Below are 27997 nucleotides of genomic sequence, written 5' to 3'. Positions count from 1 at the left end.
ACAAAACATACAATTAAGTATGCACTTAGTAAAGAGATTTTTCAAAGACTGTTAAGTCTACCTAGTTAAAGGATTCAATTGATGCAGCTGTTACGATGAACCAATGGCTAATCTTCGATCTACAACTCTGATCTATTGGTTGAGATTCCTTTGAAGTGTAAAGATCACCTTGCTGTGATAGATAAATCTTTGCTATCCCTTATACTACTTGTAGCCTTCACAATTCACACTTCTACTCTCTATATTTTCCTAATACTTTCTTCTATATATGTATATGATATAATACATTACATATATACTAATCCAAATTAAAATTTACCAAAGTCAGCTACAACATAGGTTTCCATCAAGATCAAAAAGTTAACCCAATTGCTAGCACTTAGGTTTTGAAGACAATCTCGATGAGGTTTTATTATCATATACCTGATATACATAGAAGCTCAGTTCATACTAATCACTTTCAAGTAGCTTGAACTCGGTTGACACTTGTGTGACTTAGTGAGCATTGTGAAACTTGGCATATAAATTGAATCACTTGGTTAACACTCCATAGCTTAGTCAACACTAACACTGTGAGCTTAGTGTAAACTGAATCACTTGGTTGATATTCCTTGGATTGGTCAACACTAGATTCACATCACTAATACTACAAGCTTGGTAGATACTGGAGGCCATGGTTGACACTATGCAACTCAGTTAATATTATGAAGCTTGGTTAGCACTGTCACTAATCAACTTGATATATATTGCTTTTCATGAACTACATAATGATTCTAGAACTTGATAGCAACTATAGAACTCGATCATAATTGGATTACTTAGCTAATACTATAAACTATAAGATAAGGTTGATAACAACTTAACCAATTGACTAAGTGTGAGTCACTAATAAACAAACTTTGACCTTAATGTCAACAAAGTCTTCATCTTCCTTATAGAGACTCTTTAAACTCTCTATCCCAATAATATGTAATTGAACTTCTTGGACAATTAATAACATCATGCTCAATGCATCTTCTACCTTATTCATGCACCCTTTCTTGTGCTTGATTATAAAGGTAAATTCTTGAAAGTACTCCATCCATTTCAAATTCTTATCACTTAATTTATCTCGGATGTTTATATAGCTTAGGGCTTGGTTATTAGTAAATACAACAAATTCTTTGGGCAACAAATAATGTCTCCATTTCCTAAGAGACTAAACTAAGGCATACAATTCTAGTCATAAGAAGTATATTTCTTCTTTGCTTCATTAAGTTTTCACTCAACAAGGCTACTAGCTTACCTTCTTGACTCAATGCACCCCTACTACCAATCTACTTACATCACATTCTATGGTGAATAGTTTCTCAAAACTAGGTAACTGTAAGACAAGTTGGGTTTCTATTTGTTTTGTCAACAACTCAAAATTTCTCTGCTTCCAAATTCCACTTGAACTTAGACCTGACCCCACTCTTGATGGTATCTAACAAAGGTGCACATATACCACTTAAATTCCTAATGAACTTTCTATAAAACTAGGCTAAACTATGAAAACTTCTTAGCTTAGTAGATGTGGTAGGTGGTGGCCAATTAAGGATAACTGCAAATTTCTCTTGATCCATCTTCAAGGATCCCTTGGACACTAAAAAACCCAAATACACAAGCTCTTTCTTAAAAAAATCACATTTCCCAAGGTTAATAACAAGCTTCTCCTCATATGATCTCTGTAATATAGCCTTAACATGTTTCATGTGCTCCTCTCTTGTTTTACTAAATATTTGTGTATCATCAAGATATACAACCACAAAATTTCCAATGAAGTCCTTAAGCACTTATTCATGAGCCTTGTGAATGTGCTAGGAGCATTTGTGAGGCCAAATGACATCAAAATCCCTTCATACAACCCATCTATTGTCTTGAATGTTGTTGACGGGCCTCCAAAAAGCCATCGTTCTGAGTTTTTCTTATCTTGCAAACAATCATAAATTTATGGTTTCAATCATATGAACTTTATATATATATGTATGTATGTATGTATGTATATACATATATACATATATAATATATACATACATACATATATGTATACATACATATATATATATATATATATATATATATATATATATATATATATACATATATAATATATACATGTATACATATATACATGTATACATATATACATATATATATATATATATATATATATATAAATATATACATATCTATACATATATACATATATATATATACATATATATACATATATATACATATATACATATACATATATATACATACATACATACATACATACATACATACATACATATATACATATACATATATATGTATATATATACATATACATATATATGTATATATATACATATACATATACATATACATATACATATATATAGTTTAAAGATGTTATATTCTCTTGAATTCATGGACAAAAATCGTATAACAAAGTAGTTATACATGCTGATAAATGTTTCCCCATCTATGATAAATTTTGGGTAGTTTTCTTCCTGTAGCCATAAGATTTGCAAGAGTGGTAATTGGAACTTTACACCTTTTCTCTAACATTATATATATATATGTGTGTGTGTGTGTGTGTGTGTGTGTGTGTGTGTGGACAGTTGTGTGTGCATCGTCTATTTTGTAGGTGTTTGCTATGGGTATTCAAGGATCAACATTTCAGCACTGAAGTAGTCAAAGCCAACTGTGGATTTCTAGACCTTTCCAAGTGGGGAAAATCATTTATTGCTTTCTATTGTTGTAGTGCATGGATGTAGCTTCCACAACTTTCTATATTCCTAGAGGATTTGTTCATGGTTAATTTTGTTTCTATTTTAAACTTTATGAGTCTATAATTGATCCTCATTAATGGAGTGATCTTAGATTTAGGAAGTAGTTGTATTTTCCTTTAAAGTAATAACTATTTTAACTTTGAGAGTAGTCAAAGAAATAGAATGAGTTGATTTTTGTAGAAGCACTACTGTGATACTATTTTTCAATCAAGTATAATCTCTCTCCATGAATGAGTAGGATGCACAGTTCAAGTTTATATCTCTTATCTTGATTGTAGTTCCTATTTACTCATCCAAGGGGGCCTACTTGGTGAGTAAATTGTTCCATTTTAATAGATTTTATTTCCTTGTTTATTTCTAAGTAAAGTAGAATTTTGTTTCTCTTGTAGCCATTGATAACATAATCAGTGAACTATTTTTATAGCATAGGTGGTTAGAGTAGATTTTGTTTGTGATTACCTACTTTTTTAGAGTAATTTAATTTATTGGTTCTAGTTTAGTTTTCCTAAAGCTCAAGCATTTGAATTCCATGGGTTAGTCTTAAGGTTGAGAAGGTTTAAAGCATATACTTTGAAAATGCAATTCCAAGTTTACCTGTTTGTCAAATTACTAGGGGCTTCTTGTAATCACCTAAAAATGGTCATTTAGACAATTAGCCCCTTTCTAAGAATTTTGGCTAAATTTAATTAATCAATTACCTAGACCAAATTGCTAATAATCAATAATTTGATTATAATCTATAGTTTTGACTATGCTATCCTGAATTCGTTGTTTGATTAAAAGAACATGTCCCCTTTTAATTAAATAAAAGACCCCATTCATCTAACCCACTTAAAGTGCACACATAAAGTCCTTTTCTAATTTTTAAATTAAAATAAAAGGGCTTTGTGACTTTTTTCTTATATGACAAATCAACTTAATATTCTATTGGTTGATTTGTGTGTGCACATGGATCACTCCTCTTTTCAAACTCCACTATTAATCATCGACCATCTTCATCTTGATCTCTAGCATCCATACGACTTTAAAAGAGAGAGAACTTTCCACCTCAAAGGATCCACACTCTTGAGTATTGTTATGCTATAGGTTTACCATTTGAATTCTTGAGAGATTTTTGTGGAGAACTTCTATTTCTTGTCTACATTCTCTCATCCATGGCATTTTTAGCATATGGCATTCAAGTCTAGTTGCATGTTAATGTAGTTCCTTTACAATAGATTAGCTCATATAGTTTAATTAGCATGGATGTAACACTTTCATTTTTTTAGCTTAGTTGCATTGTGCATTTCATCCTAGCTTACTTTCATTCCTAAATTGCATACTCAAGAGTTCTTTGACACTAGCATTCTTGCTCTTGCTCAAAGAATCTCCCATCTCATGGTTTACTAGCAAGAGTTGTGTTTCTAAGGCTCAGCTGAGAGCTTTCTTTATGCTTATTTGTATACCTCTTGCACTCCATGACTAGGGAGCTCTAAGCCACCATTCAAGCTTTCCAATCTATGGAGTATCTTTGATAGAAGGGTTTAGAGAAGTGCACTTTCCAAGTGTACATTTTTGGCACCCACAGTAAGGCACAACATTAGATTTTGTCCCCTGCTTCACCATCTTTATTGCATTTTTTCGCTTTCTGTCTGCACTTTCTTTTTTGTTTTAATCATAGTTATCAGGTGATATTTTTCCAATATTGTACAATAGTTCTTATAACTATCAAGTGATACTTTTTTGGAAATAGTATCTTACAATCATACTAAGAACTGTCGCACCAATATTGTAAATTATGTCACTTGGATTAGAGATAATAATCACATAGGAAGATTCTATTGCCCCCATATATTGTGAAGTATTGTATGGCATTCTTCCAACATAAACTATCACTTGGTTTGAATTTAATTCCTATTTGGAGTATTTTGGGAAGTTTCTTAGTTGTTGCTTATTGCTTGCTATTTTTTTATAGATTCTTAACTTTTTCTTATAGAAGTTCACTTATAGATTTGTTTTCATTTTAAGGCTAGATCATGGTGCTAATGGTTGTGGTTGCAAGGTGTTTTTTTTGAAGAATTAGATGTTGCCTAAGATTGCCTAAAAGAACACATGTCAAAGCTTCAAATGTACAAGGACTACTAACGATTGTTTGCAGGGCTGCCTAATGCATAAAAACCTAACTTGCTTGTTTTTTAATTTCATGTACAACATCTACTAGTTTTTCTTTTTTTAGTCACATTAAAATTATGATTGAGGTTCTTTTATGATAGGAGAGTATGCTCTCTACCCTTGCGGTGAATCAAAAATCTTGACCCACCTTTGGATTTTGAAAGCAAGTGGGCAATTGAATCTTCTAGGCATGTTTGGGGGAAACAATCAAGGTATGAGAGTATGCTCTTCACCCTTGGGGTGAATTAGAAATCTTGACCCTTGAGAGTGGATCCATTTTGTGGTAGTTAGTATCCTTTAGAGGGCTTACTCTTGAACAACTTGAGAGGAATGACCCAAGTGGTGACAAGAAAATTACCCAGCTCTTCCAACCCACTATAAACTCAAGGCTATCAAGGACACAAAACCTTGGTAGATGTAGTGTTTTTCTTTGCTTAGTTTTATCACTTATGGGACTTTGACCATAGGGAGATCACTAGGAAAGAACACTTAAGTTTCTCTTGTGGTTGTGAGGTCTATTACCCATTGCAATGTGGGGTGTTCCTTAATTAGGAGAAAGAGGAACATTATGAAAAAAAGCCCTTTCTAAAAACCCTAGGTTAGTATCTACCCTATTTTACCACTCAACTTCTTGGTGCAAGGATCGATCCTAGTGAACTACCTAGATCACCCCAAGATTTACACTCACCATATGTGTTCCCTTGGTTGTGCTTATGGCACTTTCATGACAAAGCCAATATGTCTTGTAGGAAACCACTTGGTGTAAGGCAAAGGAGCATCAAGTGTGGGCCAAATTGTTGAGTAATGAACCATGAACTTATTGTAGATTACTTGGCTACTATTTTTGAATGTGTTGACCAATGTTAACATTCATACACATCAAAAATCTTGGTAATATTGGTAGAAAGGCTATTCTGATATCATAAGTGTGTGTTGGCAAGGTTGTTTTTACCTTGTTCAACTATTTGAGACATGTTAACACCTCTACTATTTGCAAACCTTCCTAATAATTGACACGAACTAAAATTTCCTATTTTTTGATCCAAAAATTACTTGATTGACCAACTGAAACATAAAATTCTAGAGTCAAACTTGTCCTTTTTGCACAAAAACTAGCACTTTATTGTATGTTCACTAAAGAAATATTATGTGACATTATTTTTCACAAATTATGTTTTACATCTTTACTAAATTCTAGCATCCTAGTATTTAAAAGTTTATCATCTTGTCTTGGGAAAACTATTAACTATAAGAAAAGTATTACATGAGTGTTTTAAACTATGTCGTATGATGTATTATGCTATCCTAATATCACTTGGTCTCTAAAAAAGTATCACCTGAGAATTGTCTGCTATCAAAACAAGGTCTATTTTTTGATATTTTTGATCTAAGGTCTTGTCACTTCCATCCTCCCTAGTCTTGGTTGCACATTTGTGTGTTAGGAAACTGTCCTAAGTTGAAAAGATGGGTTTAGTCCATTAGATGTAGGTCTTGAAACATCACTGATAAATCACTTGTCAAGATCTGATTACCATTCTATTTTAGCTATTTTCTATTGAGCTTCTTGCTTGCTTGCTTGGCTCGAGTCACCAGTGCTGTAAATTCTTGAGCATTGTTTGACAAGCCATCTATTATACTTTGACAAGTGACTAATCTTGATTGCAAGTGCTTCAAATATAACTTACTTTTCTTGTCCTATTAAACAAAGATAGTTCTTTGCATGCCAATTACAACTAGATTTCAAGTTGGGAGCGGTAGTCATCCCCATTTTGTCTTCAAACAATTAGAAACCCCACCTAGACATCCTCATGGACAACCTTGTGTAGAAGACCCTGAACCTATTGAAACACAAACAATTAAGATTAGGCATAATCCACTTTATAGTTTTGAAAACATATTTGACACACCCTTGAGACACCTAAGGGTGAGAATGGTTTGGTCACCATGCTACACCTTGATGAATTCCAATGCCACTTAGAAGAACAAGCAAATGAAAACCAAAGGACCTTAGAAGTCATATATGTTAGGGAGAAAAAACATCAACAAGCTAAATATAATAACCATACCCACCGTGAAGGGAACAAGGGGACTTTCTCTCAAAATCCTTTTGATGCCAATGATGGCAACAACACACCTCCAAGGACTTCTAGAGTCACCATGGGTGCATGCTCTTCTAATCACAAAAGTGATGAAGAGGCAGCTAGTGAGGATGTTATAAAATTCCAACAAGACAACTTTGATAAAAAATTGATGCTTAGAGCTTTAGAGGAAAATGGAGACCAATACTTCCAATACATGGTAGCAAGAGGGTGGAAACTCCCTCAATATTTTGATGTAGAGTGCATAATTCCAAAAAAAGAACCCACTGAGGCTGAAATCTTAAGGGAAAAAATACAAGAATTGAGGAAACAATTTGCACAAGTGTAAACTTCAAAAGAACTGCCCAAAACTTCATTTGTTGAATCAATATGCCCTCTCCCATTTGAAAGGAGTCTCTACATGCTACCATAGGATATGGAGGTTCCTAAGTATGAAAAATATGATGGAAATGGTGATCCTCATGATCATGTGAGGCATTTTTATGCTCTTAGCATAGATTTTATGCATGAAGACACCTTTCTTATGCAATTATTTCCTAGGAGTCTAAGAGGGCAAGCTATGGAATGGTTCACATTATTGAGTCCTCCTATTAAAAAATTTGACAAACTTGTGCAACATTTTATCTAGAAATATTGCTACAACATTCAACATCTTGTAACTATGCTAGACTTATGCAACATGAAACAGAAATCGGGAGAACCCTTTGCAGCATATCTTCAACGATGGAGATCCTTATACCCTCACTATCCCCAGCAAGTTCCTGAGGCTAAAGAAAATCAATATTTTTGTCAACATGCTCATACTAGAGTTATAATTTGATCTAAGGAAATAGTTATTCACATCCTTTAGTGCCATGGTTGAGAGTGCATATTGCATTGAAGATGTTGCTATAAAAAAGGGTGACATTGTTATAAGCAAAGATAAGAACAACAATAGAAATGGTAAAGACAAAGGTAAACCTTGGAACAAAAACAAGTATGTTTTAGATGATGGAGTAGTGGACACTCCTAAGACCAAGGAACCTACATTTAATATTTCCACTACCATCTATGCCACAAAGCAACAAGACAATGTGAAACCACAAACATTTGACAAGAGATCTAACCTTACCAATAAATGATGTGTTTATACACCAGTGGTTGAGCCCTACATAGTGGTCTTAAAAACCTTAATTGTAAATAAGCTAATTACTTTGCCAAATAATTCTCAACCCTATGATCTATCCATCAAACCCTCATGGTGGAGAGAGGATCATATTTGCAGTTATCACCAAAGTAAGGGTCACAACACTGAAAACTATTTCAAGGTCAAAGATATAATTCAAGATCTTATTGAGGATGGAAAAGTTGTCACAGATGGTCTTGTCAAAAATGCTGGTCAGAAAGCTTTTAAACAACCCTTACCAGAATATGAGAAAGGTGAAACCTCTAAAGCTGTTAAAAAGAATCATGATGCAAAGATTAGCTATGCTTATGCTGACACAAAAAATGCTATTGGCATGCTTGAGCCCATTGAATATTTATGCATGGCAAGTTTTAGTGATGAAAACCAACATATTGATGGGCAACCCAAAGTTGTCTTAAAAGCATGCAATTTTCCTCAACACCATGATGACTCTAGACCCCACGTGGTACTCCAAGTGACCGACTCTTTTTCATCACAAAGTGAAGCACTTAATACCATCACTAGGGGCAATCTAAAGTTGTCCTAAAAGTTTCCCATGATCCTAAGAATGCTTCATCTTCTAACCAACCACTTCTAGGATCTCCAACTATGGCCTTGTTAGTCAATTACAACATACCCTAGCTCAAATTTCCATTTTCAAGTTGTTAGAATTGTCCCCTTTGCACAAGGATATCCTCAAAAAAGCTTTGCATTTTGCCAATGTTCCCACAGATATTGATGTAGAATGATTCCAAGCTATGGTGAACCATATCTCTTCACCTCACTATCTCACCTTTTCTAAAGAAGATGACTGAGCTCTCAATCATCCCCACAACCTTTCTCTCCATGTTGAAATCCAAATCTTCCTCACTCACATTTTTTGAGTCTTGATAGACAATGGTGCAGGGTTAAACATCATTTCATTCAATGTAATACAATAGTTGGGCATGTCTAAATTTTCTATTGACCCTAAACTAAAGATCACTATAAAAGCCTATGATGAGGTTGAAAGACCTTCCAAAGATCTAATTGTGCTTCCAATTAGAGTTGGTCCAGTTAAGAAGAATGCCATTTTTCAAGTCCAAGACATACCTCTTGCATACAATTTGTTGTTAGGATGACCATGGATTCACAACATGCAAGAAGTACTCTCTATGTAACATTAGTGCATCAAGTTCCCTTTTAATGGTACTAAAGTAGTTGTCCCCAATGACAACTCAATGTCTATCAATGTGCTATCTATTGCTGAAACACTGGTCCCACATAATCACTCTTCTCATGAGCAGACATTGTCCTTTATAGAATGTGAACATAAATTAAAAATGATGAGCCTTGGTATAGGAAAATATACTCTAGAATCCATTGCTTCTCTACCTATTTCCCCTTAGTCTTATGGGAAACCATTTGCTAAAAAGAAGCCATTTTCTTCTGCTACAACCCTTTTTGGCACATTTGTGCAATCCTCAGTTCCCCTAGAAGTAGAAAAAGAAGAACAAGCTATTAAAGATTGGATATATAGGAGAGAGGAAGATGAGGAGGACATTATAGTCACCACTCCCATTTCTCCTAAATGATATGGAAAAGGATATAAGATGCATGCAAACATGGGCTATTAGGGCCATGGGTCCTTAGCTAGTAATAAAAAGCTCTAGTTGAGCCTTTAAGTCATACTCAAGGTCATGCTGCTTGAGATATTGCTGGCCTAGGATTTGGGTTAGAGGATAATATACCAAAATTTTCTCAAAGTGCATCCATATCTAGTGAATCATAGGATGATGATCCTCCCTTTGTTGCTACCACTTCACAAGATGAAGATTTTATGCCCATAACTTCTCTCCTTTGGGGAGAAGAAACATTCACCACCAATGATGATGTCGAGGCTTCCACCTCTAGATAGATAGAACAAGATGAATTTGACCTTGAAGATTTAAATAGAGGATAGATTAGACAAAATATTGCTCGTCTAATTGCTAGAGATCAAAGTACAAACTCTCAAGAGTACAAATGGGAAAGTTTATCTGATGCCTCCTGTGAACTCAGGATTGAAGTCATTCACACTTACACAATCCAACCAAGTGGGGTAGATGAATCTAGTATAGGGTCAGATGAGTTTGGCTCACAAAATGCCTAGTGGGTCATGCTAGTTCCTCTAGGACTATTCCTAATCTGGATACCTTTGTGACATTCACTATAGGCTCAACTTTACATGTCACTAGAGATGACTCTTTTTGCATCAATAACATTGAAGCTTCTACCTCACTTTCATTGATTCATCCCGATCTCATAGATTGGTCCATTCAACATTAGAAACTAGAAATATAGTCTTTTTGAAATGATTATGAGATCGCTTGTTACCTAAATGAAATTGAACCTATCACTTCTTCCACTAGTGAACTTGTGATTCATATGACTAAATCAAACATCTAGTACCTTAGTCATAAAATGAAAAGAAAAAATAAATAGTCAAATGGCAGAAACCACATTGTGGTGGTATTTGAGCCTAAAAATAGTAAAAATAAAGATGTATCTAATGGTGAAAACCTCTTTGAGGCAACTGTGGATGAGGTACTTGGTAGTCTTTGAAGCTATTTTAAGGATAGGTCATCAGTTCTTATTGAGCCTACATAGCCTATCAACTTGGGGACAAAAGAATCTCCTAAAATCATTCATGTAGCTTAATCACTGGTAGTTGAAGAAAAGGAACAATTTGCCCAATTTTTTCATGAAAAAAAGATCAATTTTACATGGACATACTCAGACATGCTTGGGCTTGACACAGATCTTATCATGCATCATTTGTCTATTTCTCCTAATATCAAGCCTATTAAGCAAAAGTTGAGAAAGATGCATCCACATATAGCCTTGTTGGTGAAAGTAGAATTGGAAAAACTCTTGAGTACAAATTTTATCAGAGCTATTGACTATGCAAAATGGATTTCCAACATTGTACCTATATCCAAACATGATAAAACTATCTGAGTTTGTACTAATTTTAGAGACCTTAACAAAGCATACCTTGAGGATGACTTTCTACTACCAAACATTGATATGATAGTGGACATGTCTGTGGGTTATGAAATGTACTCCCTTATGGACGGGTTTTCAGGGTATAATCAAATTAAGATAGCTCTAGCTGATCAAGAGAAGATAGCCTTTACATGTGCATGGGGTACTTTCTATTGGAATTTCATGCCTTTTAGGCTCGAGAATGCTAGTGCTATCTATTAAAGAGTAATGACCACCATATTCTATGATATGATGCATAAAAATATGGAAGACTATGTTGATGACACACTAGACAAATATAGAAGATGAGATACACATGTTGAAGACCTTAGTATAATATTAGATAGTATGGAACAATTTAATCTTAGGCTAAACCCAAAAAAGTGTGCCTTTGGTGCCACTTGTAAAAAATTGCTAGGCTACATTATCTTAGCAAAAGGTATTGAGATTGATCCTAAAAAGGTCCAAGATATCATGGATATGCCTCCTCCAAGAAATATCAGCCAACTTAGAAGTCTACAAGGATGTCTACAATCCATAAGAAGGTTTATTTCTCAATTGGCTAATAAAGCTCAACCTTTTAATAAGAATTTTCATAAAGGCTTTACTCATATCTAGAATGACAAGCATCAACAAATTCTAGACCAAATCAAAGGATACTTGGAAAACCTCTAGTTTTGATTCCACCTATTCCAAAAAAACCTTTGATCTTGTATATCTTAACTACAACTTCTTCTCTAGAAGTGCTATTAGCCCAAAGTGATGAGACTAGTGAAGAACAAGCTATATATTATATTAGTAAAACTTTTGTTTCTTATGAGATGAACTACACCAGCATCAAGAAATCCTATCTCACAATGGTCTTTACTTCTCAAAAAATTTGACATTACATGTGGGCACATACAATTCACCTAGTCACTAAAATTGATCCCAATTGGCTGATTTTCCACTAGAGGATACAACACCCATACAAGTTGAATTTCTAGATGCCTCAATTATGTACATCACTAAGAGAACTTGGAAATTTTTTTTTGATGGTTCTCATATGTAAAATAGGGCTGGAGCAGGTATCTTGTTTGTTTCCCCTCATGGATATACGATCCCCAAATCTTATAAACTCTTTGGGCCCGTTTGGTTGCTAGAATATGATTTTACAATAAGCATTCAAAATCCTTAATTTGGGACTCTAGAACTTGAAATCTAGATTACTATATTAGAATATAATTTGGAACCATTTGGTTAAGTAGAATTCATTATGAGAATATACATTTACTCCATTTGGTTGCACACATTTGGAATTGGAATACTGATGTGAATAAACATTTTTTTGCACATTTTTGCATGTTATAGATCACATCCTTATCCATCATCAAAATGTATGAAATCAATTGCATGGTTCAAGCCTAAGATTTTTTGATATTGATAGAATATAGCAGAAAGTCTTTACATATACCCATAGATGTGTGCATGTAACATTATGGGATGCATGTTTTACTACACAAATCTCAATCATCATGAGACTGACTGTATATATATGGCAGAACTAAAACTTCAAGTCATTATAAGTTCTGATGAAGGCATATCTTCTAGGATAGATCTCACAACTTCCATTTGAAAGAAACTATTATAGTGATACACAACAATAAACAAAAGGAGGAGCAATTTATTAGGCACTATTATTTGGGTTGAACAGTCCATTAATCAGGTTAATCATTTGGAAACCCATACATAAATTTTGTGCTAGTTAATATGACAACACTCTAACAACTACAAGTACCTACATACCTACACCAAGGCACCAAAAAGCCCAAAATGCATACCTATGTGCAAAGAAACAACTTGAGAGGCAACAAAGAAGAGGCAAAAAAAATCTGATGAGACCAACATGCAAGCAAGATTACTAGGGTGAAGCAAGTGAGCGGGAAACAAATTGGGTCAAGCGGACATCAAAAAAATTTGATTTTAATTATTATGTAATCCTCATTTTGGCCAAATTGGAATTAAAATGAGCATTACACCAATTCCACCTATTTAGATGCAATACTGAATTCAAGTTTTTGGGAGAAAATGGGCACATCAAATTCTATTTTTTCACAATTCCCATTTCGATTTTATAGACCCAAACAATGGATTATAATTTTTTTAGAATTTAGTATGCTAATTCCATTTTAATTCTAGCAACTAAATGGGCCCTTATTCCCCTGTACAAACAACATGGCAGAATATGAGGCTTTAACAAATGGGATCAAGATGGCTCTTGAATGGAGAATAACTGAATTGTATATCTATGGAGATTCTCAACTTGTTATTAACCAAGTGAACAATGACTATAAAAAAAAAGATGGAAAGTTGATAACTTATAAAAGGTTGATAGACGCTCTAAGGAATTATTTCACTTTTGTGATATTTTAGCAAATTCCTAGAGCAGAAAACAAGGCTACTGATGCTATCGCCACTCTAGCATCTATCCTCCAATTACAAGAACATGAATCCCAATTTGAGTTCTTGGTGGAAGAACTACATCATCCGACCTATGATTCCTCCAATAACCAAGTGATCTACATCATTGTAGGTCACAACTCTTCCCACTATGCAGCCATCTTCTCTTACCCACATGATCAAATTGTTCCTGAGAACCTCATGCACAACTAAAAATGCCAATTCCTCTATAATGCCTCACATTACACTTTGGTCTTTGGTGAATTGTATAGGAAGGGTCTAGAAGGAACATTTCTTAGGTGTTTAGAACTAGAAGAGTTTGAAAAGGCACTTGTTGAAGTCCATAATGGTATTTGTGGGGTGCATTCTAATGGCCTTGCACTTGCTCGAAAGATAATTAGGGTGGTTTATTACTGGCCAACTATGCAAGCTGATGTTGTTTGTTATGCCAAGTCCTATAAAAAATCTCAACTTCATGGTAACTTAATTCATGCTCTTGGATGTGAGCTAATTCCTTCTATGACATATTGGCCATTTCAATAATGGGCCTTTAACTTGGTAGGAAAAATTCACCCAAGTTCATCTAGTGGTCATAAGTTCATCATTACAACAACTAAGTATTTCACCAAATGGGTTGAAGCTATGCCACTATCTACTACTATAGGCAAACATTTTGCACTATTTATACTAAATCATATCATTTTTCAGTATGGTATTCCTTCCTCTATTATCACTAATAAGGGCGGACAATAAAAGAATAAGGACCTCAAGTAGCTATGCAAGAAATTTTGAATCAAACAACACTAGTCTTCTATTTACTAACCTCAAGGGAATGACCAAGCAAAGGCTTCCAACAAAACATTGCTGAAAATCTTGCATCACATAGTTCATAAGTCTAGAAGAGATTGGCACCTACAAATAAATTTGGCACTTTGGGCCTATAGAACCACCATTTGTACTCTTATAGGGGCCACTCCCTTTTCTTTAGTCTATGTCTCTAAGGTTTTTCTCCCATTAGAAGTAGAGATCCCCTCCTTGTGAGTCTCTTTACATGGGTTGATAACTGATGAAGACCATAGAGCTATGCGAATACAGGAATTAGAGACTCTTGATGAGCACTGTAAGGTAGCTTTTGATCACATGAGGGCTTATCAAAAGTGCATGTCTACTCAATATAACAAGAAAGTTCACCCACATGAGTTTCAAGTTGGTGACCTTGTGGTTAGAGAAAATCTAAAAAATTAGTAGCATAGAGAGTAGAAGGGAAAGTTTGAACCTAATTGGTTAGGCCCATACATTATCAAAGCAGTATTTGGGTCTGATGCTTATGAACTGTCTACTCTTGAAGGTGAAGAACTTGCAAAGCCTATCAATGTCCTTCATTTAAAGAAGTTCTATGCTTAAAGGTTTACTACTTAGCTATCTTGTACATATCTATGATCATAAAAAAATCCTAAAAATTAGAAAATGTCTTAAAAAAATGATCATCTTAGTGAAAACCTAGCAATAGGCACTTTGATTTATCACCAAAAAAATTGAAAAAAGTTATGAAAAAAATTGTCAAGTGGTAAAAACCTGGAAACAAGCACTGCTTGAGACCCTTGCACCCCTGTCTATTAGTGTCAATCACTCATTTTGCTACACATTTCCTAGCTTGGGATTGTTTCTTGTCCTTCTCTTGGGAGCACAACTACTTAGCCTACTTGAGGTTTCCTTGTACATTAGGGTTTTGTTGGCAACTCACAAAATGATGTTTATCAACACTACTCCCCCAACTTGACATCAAGTGTTTCTCAACAATTTTTAGATAGTTTACCTATAGTCTCCAGTGTTGTGATATTTCTCACTATTAGAATCAAGTCTTGAAGAAATGGCCAAGTGACTTACACACATGCACTTAACACTTAAATGACCAAGCTATGCTAATCTTTATCTACTTTATGTGCTATCTATGATGATTTCTTTTCTACATGTTCCCTCCCTAATAGTCTTTCAAGGGTGTCATGGACTAGAAGGCTGGGGGCATGGGGTATGTTTTATTGATTTTTGCTTATGGGTATACTTTATTTTTCTATAGTGCATAAGCATTCATGCTTGTCCTATTTGACACTTTGACTTATAAATGTATCATCCTTGATTGTTTGGCAAGATTGCACTCGGGGTTATCTTGGCATTTATGCCTTGATATAGGTGTAATCTTGCTACATCAAACTTAGGGAGTCTAATCATGTAGTCATCCTAACTTACATGTCTCTGATGCCTAGATTGGATTTCCACATACCTATCTAATTTTGATCATATTCATATCCTCATAGTTATACTAGTGATGGGTGTATGATCTCATGATATCCCTAATAAATGCTCAATGATGAAATAAGAGTCTAAATGTAATGTGTCCCTTGCTCGTAAACCACTTTGTATGTTAGCTTTCATTATAGGTTCATTTTTTGCATTCCTAAATATGGGGAGAGCTCTCTCCATCTTTTATGGACATATCAGCTTACTACTTTCACATATTTCTTTGCTTTCTTCTTTATCATGTCTTTTCATCTTCTTGATCTTTTGCTTCATCCTTTGCTATCCTGTCATCATAAGGGGTTAATCTAAACCACACATTCAATCTATCTGGGTGTCACATATTTTCTAAAACATAAGTCTATATCATACACATGAGAGCTAATAACATGACACAAGGAAGTATAGGGAAAACTAGGGCCAAGGGCACACCCATCTTTTCAAACCACCCTACGAGAGTTAACAAGATGACAGAAAACACAAAGAACAACAACCAAATGAGGAAGAAGAGTGAAATAATTTTATTGATTCATCAAAATATCTTTATACATGCCCAACTATAAGGCCTTCTAGGTTATGACCAAATACAAATACATTCACATTCAAAGATCCAACATCAGAGTCATACTTTCTAGTTCTAGTCTGCAATCCTCTTTCAAAACTTGCCCCAAAAACTTAACCTTAGACTTCCTTAAATACTTGCCAAAATGGCTTATAGAATATTCTAGAACATAGAAAGGCTAGAAGCGAACTCTTTACAAATATTAGCTACCTAATAGAAATTAAATGCAAGCAGAGTCGATCCAAAATAGAACTAGACACAGACAACTCAACAAATGAAAACTAGCACTTGACATCCACACGAGCTTGGCATCCAAAGGAATCACTCAACATAAAATATGAACTCAAAATCCTCCAATGTTTGGAAACCAAAGAAAATCACTCAAAAACTAAAGGCACTCGACAACTAAAGGATTCACTCAACATCAAAAGAATTCACTTGGCAACCAAAGGAACTCAACAACAACTAAGAATGACTCAGCATCCAAGGAGTTCACTCGACAACCAAAGGAACTTGATAACAACTAAGAACTTAGTAGACACTAGTAGAAAGATCAAAGTGCAGGATTGCAAAGAAACCTAGGATGCTCCTACATTAGAAAACCAAGGTTGGAGAAAATGATTCTCCAAAATCATGCAAGTGTCACAACCTAAGCTGAATCCAACTCAGATTGAGAAATCCATGAAGCATCTTCAATAGGTTTGTTCTTCCACTTCACCAAATATGCATAGTAATCCTTTCCTCTTGTGCTCTTACCAACTCTCTGATCCAATATCTATTCAACTTCTTCAATCTACTTCTTAGGATAATCTTTTGATACAACAACTTCATCATCTCACTCATGATACTTGTATAAATTAGCAATATTGAATATATGAGATATATCCATGTCATCAAGTAACTCAACTTCATAAGCATTACCACTGTCAAATTTCTCCAAGATCTTACAAGGTCCAAACTTCTTCATCTTTAGCTTATTGTATGTTCCCACTGGAAGTCTTCCTTTCTTCAGATGAACCATTACTTCATAACCAACTTGAAAATCATGATGTCTCCTAGACTGATCATCATTCTCTTTATACTTCTAATTACTCTGTTCTAACCTCAATTTAACTTCCTTATGTAAAGACTCCATGAAATAAACAAATTCTTCTCCTATAACACTTCTCCTTTCTTCACTAGCAATATCTCTCAAATCTGATACTCCTCTAGGATTCATTCCAGTAACAATCTCAAAAGGTGTCTTCCCTGTAGTGCTATTCATAGAATTATTATATGAAAATTTAGCTTTTGCCAATACCATCTTTGAATTACTTGGCTTGTTCCCAACTAAACGTCTTAGAAAATTACCCAAGGTTATATTCAAAACCTTTGTCTATCCATCTATCTGTGGATGAAATGTAGAACTAAACTTCAACTTAGTACCCATCTTCTTCCACAAAGTCTTCCAAAAATAACCAATAAACTTACTATCTTTGTCAGAAATAATGCTTCCTCATAATCCATGCAGTCTCACAATATCTTTAAAGAAAATTTTAGCAACATGATTTTAAGAGTTAATAAAATTTAAAAGAAAACAATGGTGAGTGGGAGCAAGAGCGGATAGGGGAAAGGATAGGATAGCACACCTTTTCAAAATTTGAAACCTGTATTGGGTTGGATTCCATAGGGAGGAGGAAATCAAAAACTTAGATGGAAGGAGGGTTTTGTAAAGTGTTAGGGGACTGTAGAGGTTGGAGATGAAATGAAGAATGGGGAGAGGGACCCACGTGAATAGTGCAGAGGTCCAAATTTTTTTTTTTTTGCTACCCAAGGTGGACTGGCCTAGTTTTCTGGCTCACTGGTCATCTCTTTTTGGTGTTAAACCCTCTGGTAAGTCTTCTTTCCCTCTAGTTAAGATTCTTTCTAGCTTGGATAAGGGGTCTTGTGTGATTGTTATTCCAAATGAGCTAGTAGATCATAGTATTGCCTCAATGGATTCTACATTGGTGGGAAAGTTTATTGGGCAAAGGTTGAACATAGACATAGTGAGATCTTTCACTCAAAAAAATAGCAACTTAAAGGACAAGTCAATGTTATGGCTATGGAAAAAGGCTTCCTGTCTTTTGATTTTACTTATGAAGAGGACTTTTCTAACATCCTGTGTAGAGGACCTTGGAATATAGGTTGGTCTATCCTTGTGCTTCATAAATGGTCATTCAAACTTGATTTGAATAAATCATTGTTTATGCAAGCACCAGTTTGGGTCAGACTTCCAGAGCTGCCATTGGAATTCTAGAATGATGATGTGTTTGTGGGAGTTGCTAATTCCTTTGGGGAACTTTTGATGATAGACCCAATTACAACTTCAAGAAGAAGACTAACATATTCAAGGATATGTATTGGTGTTAGAGAAGGAGATGATATGCCAGAAGTTGTGAGATTTCACTCTAAGCTAGGAACACATACTTAGAAACATGTCTATGAAAGTATCCCTTTTTCTTGTTTTCACTGTCTAAAATTTGGACACAATGCAAATAAATTCCCAAAGGTTAAAGCTGAAAAGAAAAAGTTTTCTTCCCTTTCCCAAGGAAAGAAGAAAAAGATCTGGAAAAGGAAGAGCTTAAAGGAGGAATAGAATGATGAGGTTAATGCTCCTATCATAGGAGGAAATAAACTAGCTACCTTGACCTGTAGGGTAGACAAGGACGTTATGCCAGGAACAAAGATTGATGTTTTGGCTAATCTAGCATCAAAGAGTAATGGATTTGTGGAACCGGTTAGGATAGTGGAAGATCTAGATAAGATAGTGCAAGTCCCTATTGATGGAAGAAAAGAGATGGTTCTTGGAGCATCAAAGATAGATGAGATAGTTATTTTGTCTATTGGAGAAGAGGCAGATCAAAGGAGAGTGGAAGATCCACAAAAGATAGTGGAAGTCCCTATCGATGATAGCAAAGAAATATCAAGGGTAGTTGAGACAATTATTTTGTTTGATGGAGAGGAGGAAGATTTATTAATGGAGGAAGATCTATGTTTGATTCCTAGATTTTCAGAGAATGCAAATCCAAGATTTTTAAAAGATAAGGAGGTAAATGGAGCTAATTCTTTTTCTACTCATATTATGAGGGAGGACTCTAGGGATGAGGAGGAAAATATTTAGTTGCAAGAAGTGGGGGAAAAAATGTCTTTTGAAGGGAAGATAGTGAGGGAAAATCAAGAGGATGTATTGGCTCTCCCCTCATCTCCTAAGAAGGATCAAAATGGTAAATGTAATCTAGAAAAGGGAATAGCGAAGGAAGAATCATTATCTTCAAAGCCTAAAAAGAAAAGTAATTGAGAACCCTCCTCAGTTTCACCAGCCGAGACTAGGAGTCATAGTAAACTAGACTTGGGTATAAGGTCTAGATTGAGAAGAAGGAGACATGCTAGCCAAGTTAGATAAAATGATACTAGAAGATGTTTGGTGGATGGGAGTGAAAGAACACTTTTTGAGTGTTCCCCCAATTTTAAATGAAGATAATCTCTTGGAATATAAGGGGCCTTAATGGTGCCCATAAGCAAGAAATCATTAGGAATATTATTAGAGATTAGAGACCTGATATTTTGTTGATTCAAGAAACTAAGATGAAAAAAGAGAGTTTGGGTAAAATATCTTTTAGCAATAACATGAGTGGGGAAGCCTCAGATTCTGAAGGAGCATCTAGAAGATTGCTAACCCTTTTTAGTAATAAGTAGTTTAGATTCACTACCTTGTACAATGATGGTAATATCTTGTTTTATAAAGTTTTCCATAAGCATTTCAATGATTTTTTGTTCATTTTGAATGTTTATGCTCCTAATACCAAAAGGGAAAGAAAAAATTATTGGTCTAAAGTCTGTGATTTGGTTTAGACCAATAAAATAATTAAAGGAATTATAATGGGGGATTTTAATACTCCATTAGTGGATGAGGAGAAGTAGGGAGGTTTGTCACCTGATTGGGAAAGTAAAATGGACCTCTCCAATTTCATAAATAACTTGGATTATTTAGACCTATATTTGTCAGGAGAAGCTTTTACTTGGTCAAATAAAAGAATTGGAAGGGAGTGTATTCAAGTTTGGTTGGATAGAGCTCTTATCTCTCTAGATTGGTTGCAGTCCTTTTCCTTTAAGCTATCTCTACTCCCTAGAATTGGCTCTGATCACTCCCCTATATCTCTTTTAGTTGCTTCTTTAGAACCAAGAAAGAACTTCCCTTTTCAGTTTGAAAAAATGTGGATTTCACATCTTGACTTATTGAATATGATAAATCACTAGTGGGGGATAGAAGTGGAAGGTACTACCATGTTTAGAGTAGCGAAGAAGTTGAGCAATGTGAAAAGAATGATAAAAGTCTAGAACAAGATGGATTTTGGTCATATTTTTCATGATAAATATAATCTATCTATCAAACTCATATCCATTCAAGATGCTATTCAAAAGGAAAGGTATAATGATTTGAATAGAAATGTTGAGTTGTCTATTTTTTCTGACTTGCATAATATAATAAGTAAGGAAGAGAAGTTCTAGAAGCAAATCTAGAATCAATTGGCTGAAAGAGAAGGATCAGAATACAAGGTTTTCCCACATTTCTATTATAAAGCACAGAGATAATAACATAATTTCTATTTTAAAAAAGGGGTAGGATATGTTGACAAAAGAGGATGAAATTGTTGCTAAGGCTTTTTTCCTACTTCCCCTCTCTTTTTTCCTAGGATCCCTTATTATTGAAGTTGGATTAGACTAAGATTATCTCTTCTATTCCTCAAATTATTTAACCCCATCAAAAAAAAATGTTGACAACTATTCCTAATGCTTAGGAAGTAAGAGAAGCTCTTTTTCCCCTGCCAGCAGATAAGTCCCTAGGTTTGGATGGTTTTCCTACCGTCTTCTCCCAAACTTACTAGCAGGTGGTTATGGAAGATGTTGTGAAGGATTTTTAGGAATTCTTTAGAGCTAGAAGTATTCTTAAAGAGATTAATTTGAAATTTTTGGTCCTCATTCCCAAAACTCCTGGGGCTCACTCTTTGGATAAATTTAGGCCAATAAGCTTGTGCAACTCTTTCTATAAGATAATATCTAAGGTGCTAACCTCTAGAATGATTAGAATTCTTCCTCTAATAATATCTCAGCAATAAATGAGATTTTTCCCTAGAAGATAAATTTTGGATTCGATCATAATGGTGCATGAAGTTATCCATTCAATGGAAGCCAAGAAGAGAGATGGAATGCTTCTCAAACTATGATAGGGTTGACTGGACTTTCCTTGGTTTGGTGCTCCAAGATTTTGGTTTTGATTAGAAAGTTTGCAAGCTTATATCTTAGCTTATTTCAACTTCTTATCTTGCAATTTTGGTTAATGGTACTCCTTCAATTTTTTTCAAACCTTCAAGAGGGCTTAGGCAGGGTGACCCCCACTCACCTATTTTGTTCATCATTTTGGCTGAATGTATTGGAAGGTTAATTGAGAAGAACAAAAAAGTTGGAAGGTTAAAAAGATTTAAACCATCTTCTAGGTGTGAACCTTTTTCTCACCAACAGTTTGTAGATGATACAATTATGGGAGGGGAAGCTTCAGTCAAGGAGGCTAAGGTAGTAAAGGAGATTCTTGATTTGTATACTAGAGGATCTGGACAACTCATTAATTGGGATAAAAGCTTAGTGTTCTTAATAAACACTTTAGAGGATAGGTAGAGGAAGATTGCAAGGATCCTTGGTTATGGAGTGGGAAAGTTTCCTTCTACTTATCTTGGTATCCCTTTGGGTACTAAGCCTCTTGATTCCTTTTGGAATGAGATTCTTGATAGGTTCAGTAAGAAGCTAGTGGGATGGAAAGGGACTACTGTTACTCAAGTTGGCAGATGCCTCTTGGTTAAATCTACTCTTCAGAACCTCCCAATTTATGCCTTGAGCCTTTTTGGAATTCTAGTCAAATTTGTAAAGAAGATGGAAAAGATTCAGAGGATTTTTTTGTGGTTGGGTCTTGAAGGGTAGAATAGATATCCCCTAGTGGCTTGGGATAATTTCTATCTTCCTAAGTGCTATGGTGGATTGGGTATTAGGAAAATAAAGAATCTTAATATGACTCTCCTAGTCAAACAATTTTGGCACATCTTTAATAGTATAAGGGAATGGAAAAATGTCTTTTTTTATAAGTATCTTAGAAGACCTTCAATTCAATTTTTGCTAAATAATGAGGATATTTTGAGAGGGTCTGTTATCTAGAATGGTATTCTCAAAGCAAGAGAGTTGACCAAGTCTAAGGTTGTTTGGAAAGTAGGGAATGGGGAGGATATTCACTTCTAGATGGATCATTGGTTTCTACAAGGACCTCTTATTAATAACCCTACATTTTTAATGTGGGCTAATGAATGACGTATAAGGAAATTTGGTTTGAAGGTTAGTGATTATAGAATTGACTAGGGATGGAAAGACTTTCTGGTTATCTCTAAGGATCTCAAGCCAATCATGACTATGCTAAATGCTATGTTTATTAATAACGAAAGAGATGGAGTTGTATGGGGTGACAACCCTAGTGGTTGTTACTCGGTAGCTTTAGGCTACAATTCCCTTTGGAGCTTAAAGGAGAAACCCCCTTGGGTGAAAGCTTGGTTACCCAGGGTTACCCCAAAGATTAATATTTTTTACTAGCTAGCTTTGCAAGACAAAATTCTTACATAGGACAATCTGATAAAAAGAGGTCATATTATGCCTAATAGATGTATCCTATCTAAGAATCAGTTAATCATATGTTTATACATTGCACTTTTTTAAGGGAGGTCTAGGACAATATAACTAAAAATTTTGGGGTTAGCTAGTGTAAACCAGATAATCTACTAGATTTATTTTGCCATTAGATAAGTATGTTCAAGGGTTTAGACCTATTGGACTTATGTACCTAGACCTTCCCTCATTTTTGTTGGGGAATCTAGAGGGAAAGAAATAATAGAATTTTTAGAGATAGAGAGGAACCTGTTTATGTTCTAGAAGAGAAGATTTATAGAAGCATAAAGGAAAACTACAAGGTAAGGAAGGGGGGTCATATTGAAAATGGTGATAATAAGAAAGAGAAAGATAAGGATAGGAGGTCTAGAAGATAGGATGTGAAATGGATGCTCCCTCCTAAGGGATGACATAAAGAAAATTTTGATGGTGCTTCAAAAGGTAACCCTAGACCTTCGAGTTGTGAAGGTATCATAAGAAATTATCTTGGTGAAGGGGTGGTAGCTTTTTCTCATCCTTTGGGCTTCCAAACCAACCACTTTGTGGAAGCTAGTGTGGCTTGCTATACAGTTAAATTAGCTTTTGAAATGGGGATCAAAAAATTATGGTTGGAGGGGGATTCTAATAACATCATAAGATGTATAAAAGGAATTAGTCAACCCTCGTGGTCTATTGCTAATTTAATTGAAGAGACCCAAAATATCCTTCAAAATTTCAAATGTTTCCATGTCACCCATGTTTATAAGGAAGCTAATCTCTTGGCTAACTAGTTTGCCAATGAAGTAGTCAGGTAAGATAAGATGGTGACCTGGAACTCAGATGGGAATATTTTGGCAGAAGTAAGGAGTCTTATCGAACTAGAAAAAATCCAGGGAAGTATGATGGAGATCTTATTGTAATAATGTTAATTTATGGAAGTTGGGGTGTGAGTTATTGTAATTATTGCATTTAAAAAAAATTGCAGTCAGGAGGTGAGGTTATTAGTGTCATATTGACACATTTTGTGGGTTGATATTTTTGACCGCCTTTTTTCTTGGGGCATTAAATTTTTTTTGGCACTTCTTAGAGATGTGAAAACTAGAAATTTCAGAGGGTTGAGAAGGGTTTGTAGAGGTTGGAATTTATGAGAATTGTAGGGGTGGAGAGTGCATAAATGGTGGGGGAATAGAGTAGGAAGGAGCCTATGGGGGAAATAAAAAAGTGGAAAGAAAAGGGCTAAAGTCTAGGAGAAATTGGAGAAGGGAGGTATAGAAAATTACATTGTTAAACTCCATGGCTTTGACCTAGATGTTACCAATAGCATAGTGATTTTTTGGAAGGATGGAAGAGTTAAAGTGAATGGAGTTTTATTCCAAATAATAGAGGAAGTCATTGCTCTCATGTCCAAAATTTTGGCAGAGGGCTTCAAATTTTATAGAGACAAGAAGCTGTTAGTGAATGTGGTTAAATATTTTGCAAAGAAAATGGAGGAGAGGAATGATATGGTAAAATGCAAAACATACTATGAAATGGATTCCATCAAGAAAATTTGGAGGTATGTTTTACCAGTTGTTATAGAGTATATTTCATTGGATACCATATTTGATCGGGTGAGAACCCATCACTTTGTTTTTCTCAACCATTTTTGCCATGGCATCAAGATTTCTTTCCCCTATTACTTATTTACTTCTATGAGTAAGGCCATCACAACATATACGAAAAAACCCTCTGTGAATCCTACCCTACATGAGGGTTTATTGTTATTAATTTTTGAGTATTTTAAAGCCTAGACTTTAAGAAAATCCCCTCAACCTAGTGTAGATGACTCTAATGACTTAGGTAGTTCTAGTTTTTCCTTTGATTCTAAGGATATTGGAAGTATTAGTTTGGAGGGGTAGGAAAAAGCTTCCTTTGGAAAGAAGGCTAAGAGTTGGAGAAAATTTCACCCTCACCAATAATCCCAAGCAAGAAGAGTCCTAGAGGATATGGGCCTAAAATTACAAGCCAGGGTGATGAAGAAAACAATGATGAAGGGGAGGATTTAAAATCTAATGATGATGAGGAGGAGATAGAAATTAAGAGGGAGGAACCAGTTGAAAAGAAAAGGAAAAGGAAAAATAGATGGATGCAGAGGGTGTTTTAGGGTCAGGTTCGAATATCTCTGCTATTCCTCTTTCCCCTATTCATCTCTAGGAGTAGGAGAAGGATAATATTGGAGGAGAGGGTGGAAAAGTGGTTATTAAGGATAGGTGAAATGCATGGAGAAATTTTAATGTCAGAACATCCAAGAAGGGGATAGTCAAGGAGACTATGAATCCCTAAATTCTAGAAGAAAAATAGGGCCAACTCCAGTTTAAAGAGCTCATCAATCTAGCTATAGTGGCAATGATGAATAATGCTAGAGAAATAAGCATGAATCTATTGAATAATGCTTGCAATAGCATGATTTAAAACTTTAGGTCAATCAAATTTCTTTACCAAAAACTAGAAGAGGTCAGGGGAAAATTTGGCCAAAAGGAAGACAATAGGATGGAGCCAAGTTCGGGGAAGCAAAAGAACATGAAGAATAGAATCAGTCTAGGCTAGAAGATAATCCTAAACCTAGAAAACTATAATCAAAATCTAGTGAACTAGATGATCTCCATGCTCAATTTTATCAATGAAAAAATTCTATCCCTTACTGGAATGTTAAAAGCTAGAGGCTTGCTAGATGAGAGTGAGGACAAGGACAGGTAAAGGGCTAGCGGGGAAGAGGATGTGGTGACTAAAATTTCTTTCAGCAGCTTGGACCGAGAAGCCTAGAAGAGTGAAGAGAAGATTGCTGAGGAGACTCATAAAGCCTATGAAGTAGCTTAGATGATGTAGGAGATTGAGTGAAAGATAGAAGAGTAATCATGTTTTATTTATTCCTATATTTAGCTATTAGTTTACTGATGTTTTGTGTTTGGTTGGCTTTTGCTTGTTTTGGCTTTTTTGATGTAAGTTGAATTGGCCTTTTCTTTAGCCTTTATGTTTGGCTAGACTTTCATGCTTATTATCAATCATATGACTTATTTATGTTTGGCTGGGCGCTTTATGCTTATTATTAGCTTTGGTTTTTGTTTTAACATTTGGGTTTCATGATCCCTATAAAACTTGTTTTTCTTATCAAAAACATGCTTAGCATTTGATGTCTTCTTACATGGTATGAAATGAGCCATCTTAGAAAATCTATCCACAACAACAAATATGGAATCATACCCCTTCACTATCTTAGGCAATCCAATAACAAAATACATACTGATATCACTCCAAGGTTTCTTAGGAAGAGTAATAGGTGTACACAAACCAATATTTTGACTCACTTCTTTTGCAACTTGACAAACTCCACAACTCTTTAAAAATTTCTAAACATCCTTATACATTTGCAGCCAATAATACTTCTCTTTTAGCAAACTCAATGTCTTATCAATTCCAAAATGTCTAGCTAATCCACTACTATGCTTTTCCTTAATTAGATTCAACCTCATAGAACTTCTAGGAATACACAACTAAATACCTTTGAACAACATACCTTCTTGAATGAAATACTCATTATACTTACTTACATGATTTTTTAGATTTGGTGCTCTACACTCTCTCCACACCTTAGAAAAATTAGGATCAACATCATACAATTCTTTCATTTCATCAAAACCAAGAACTTCAACCTTCATTTCAATCAACAAAGAACATCTTCTACTCAATGCATCAGCAACTCTATTAGTAACTCCGCTCTAATGCTTAATGACAAATGTAAAATTCTGCAAGTACTCAACCCACTCCATATGTCTCTGATTCAATTTATGTTGACTTCCTAATTATTGTAAAGCTTTATGATCAGTATACAACACAAACTCCTTAGGAATCAAATAATGTCTCCACTTTTTCAATGCTTGAAAAATAGCATAAAACTCTTGATCATACACAAAATACTTCCTTTTAGCATCATTCAACTTCTCACTAAAGAAAGTAATAGGTTTACCTTCTTGACTTAATACAACTCCTATTGCATTACCACTTGCATCACATTCAACTCGAAATACTTTGTTGAAATTAGGCAAAGCCAATATAGGTAATTCAGTAACCTTTTGTTTCAAGGTCTAAAAAATCTTATCGGCTCCATGTGTCCACTTGAATTACTTTTTATCTCCCCTCATTGTCTTAGTCATAGCATTACAAATAGAACTAAAATTCTTTATAATTTTTCTATAAAAACTAGCCAAACAATGAAATGATCTTACCTCACCCACATTCTTAGGTTTAGGCCATTGCAAAATTGCTTCAACCTTCTCTAGATCCATCTTCAATCCATCAGCTAAAATCAAAAATCCCAAATACACAATCTCCTCTTGCATAAAAGAACACTTTTTTAGATTAATCAACAACTTTTCTTCTTTCAACCTTTGCAATACTTGTCTAGTATGCTCAAGATGTTCTTCCTTAGTCTTACTAAATATTAGAATATCATCCAAATAAAAAATCACAAACTTACCCAAGAATCTTTTTAGAACTTCATTCATCAACCTCATGAAAGTACTAGGTGCATTAGTCAAACCAAAAGGCATAACCAACCATTCATACAAACCATCTTTTGCCTTGAAACCAGTCTTCCATTTATCACCTTCTCTAATTCTAATATGATGATAGCCACTCTTCAAATTAATCTTAGTAAAATACTTTGCTCCACTCAAAAAATCCATTATGTCATCCATCCTCGAAATAGGAAACTTATATTTCACTATGATTTTGTTAATAG

Source organism: Cupressus sempervirens, chromosome 1 (assembly GCF_028749045.1).
Source record: "Cupressus sempervirens isolate cs-2001-9-10 chromosome 1, ASM2874904v1, whole genome shotgun sequence".
In the NCBI taxonomy this organism is placed as follows: Eukaryota; Viridiplantae; Streptophyta; class Pinopsida; order Cupressales; family Cupressaceae; genus Cupressus; species Cupressus sempervirens.
This window is presented reverse-complemented; position numbering follows the sequence as displayed.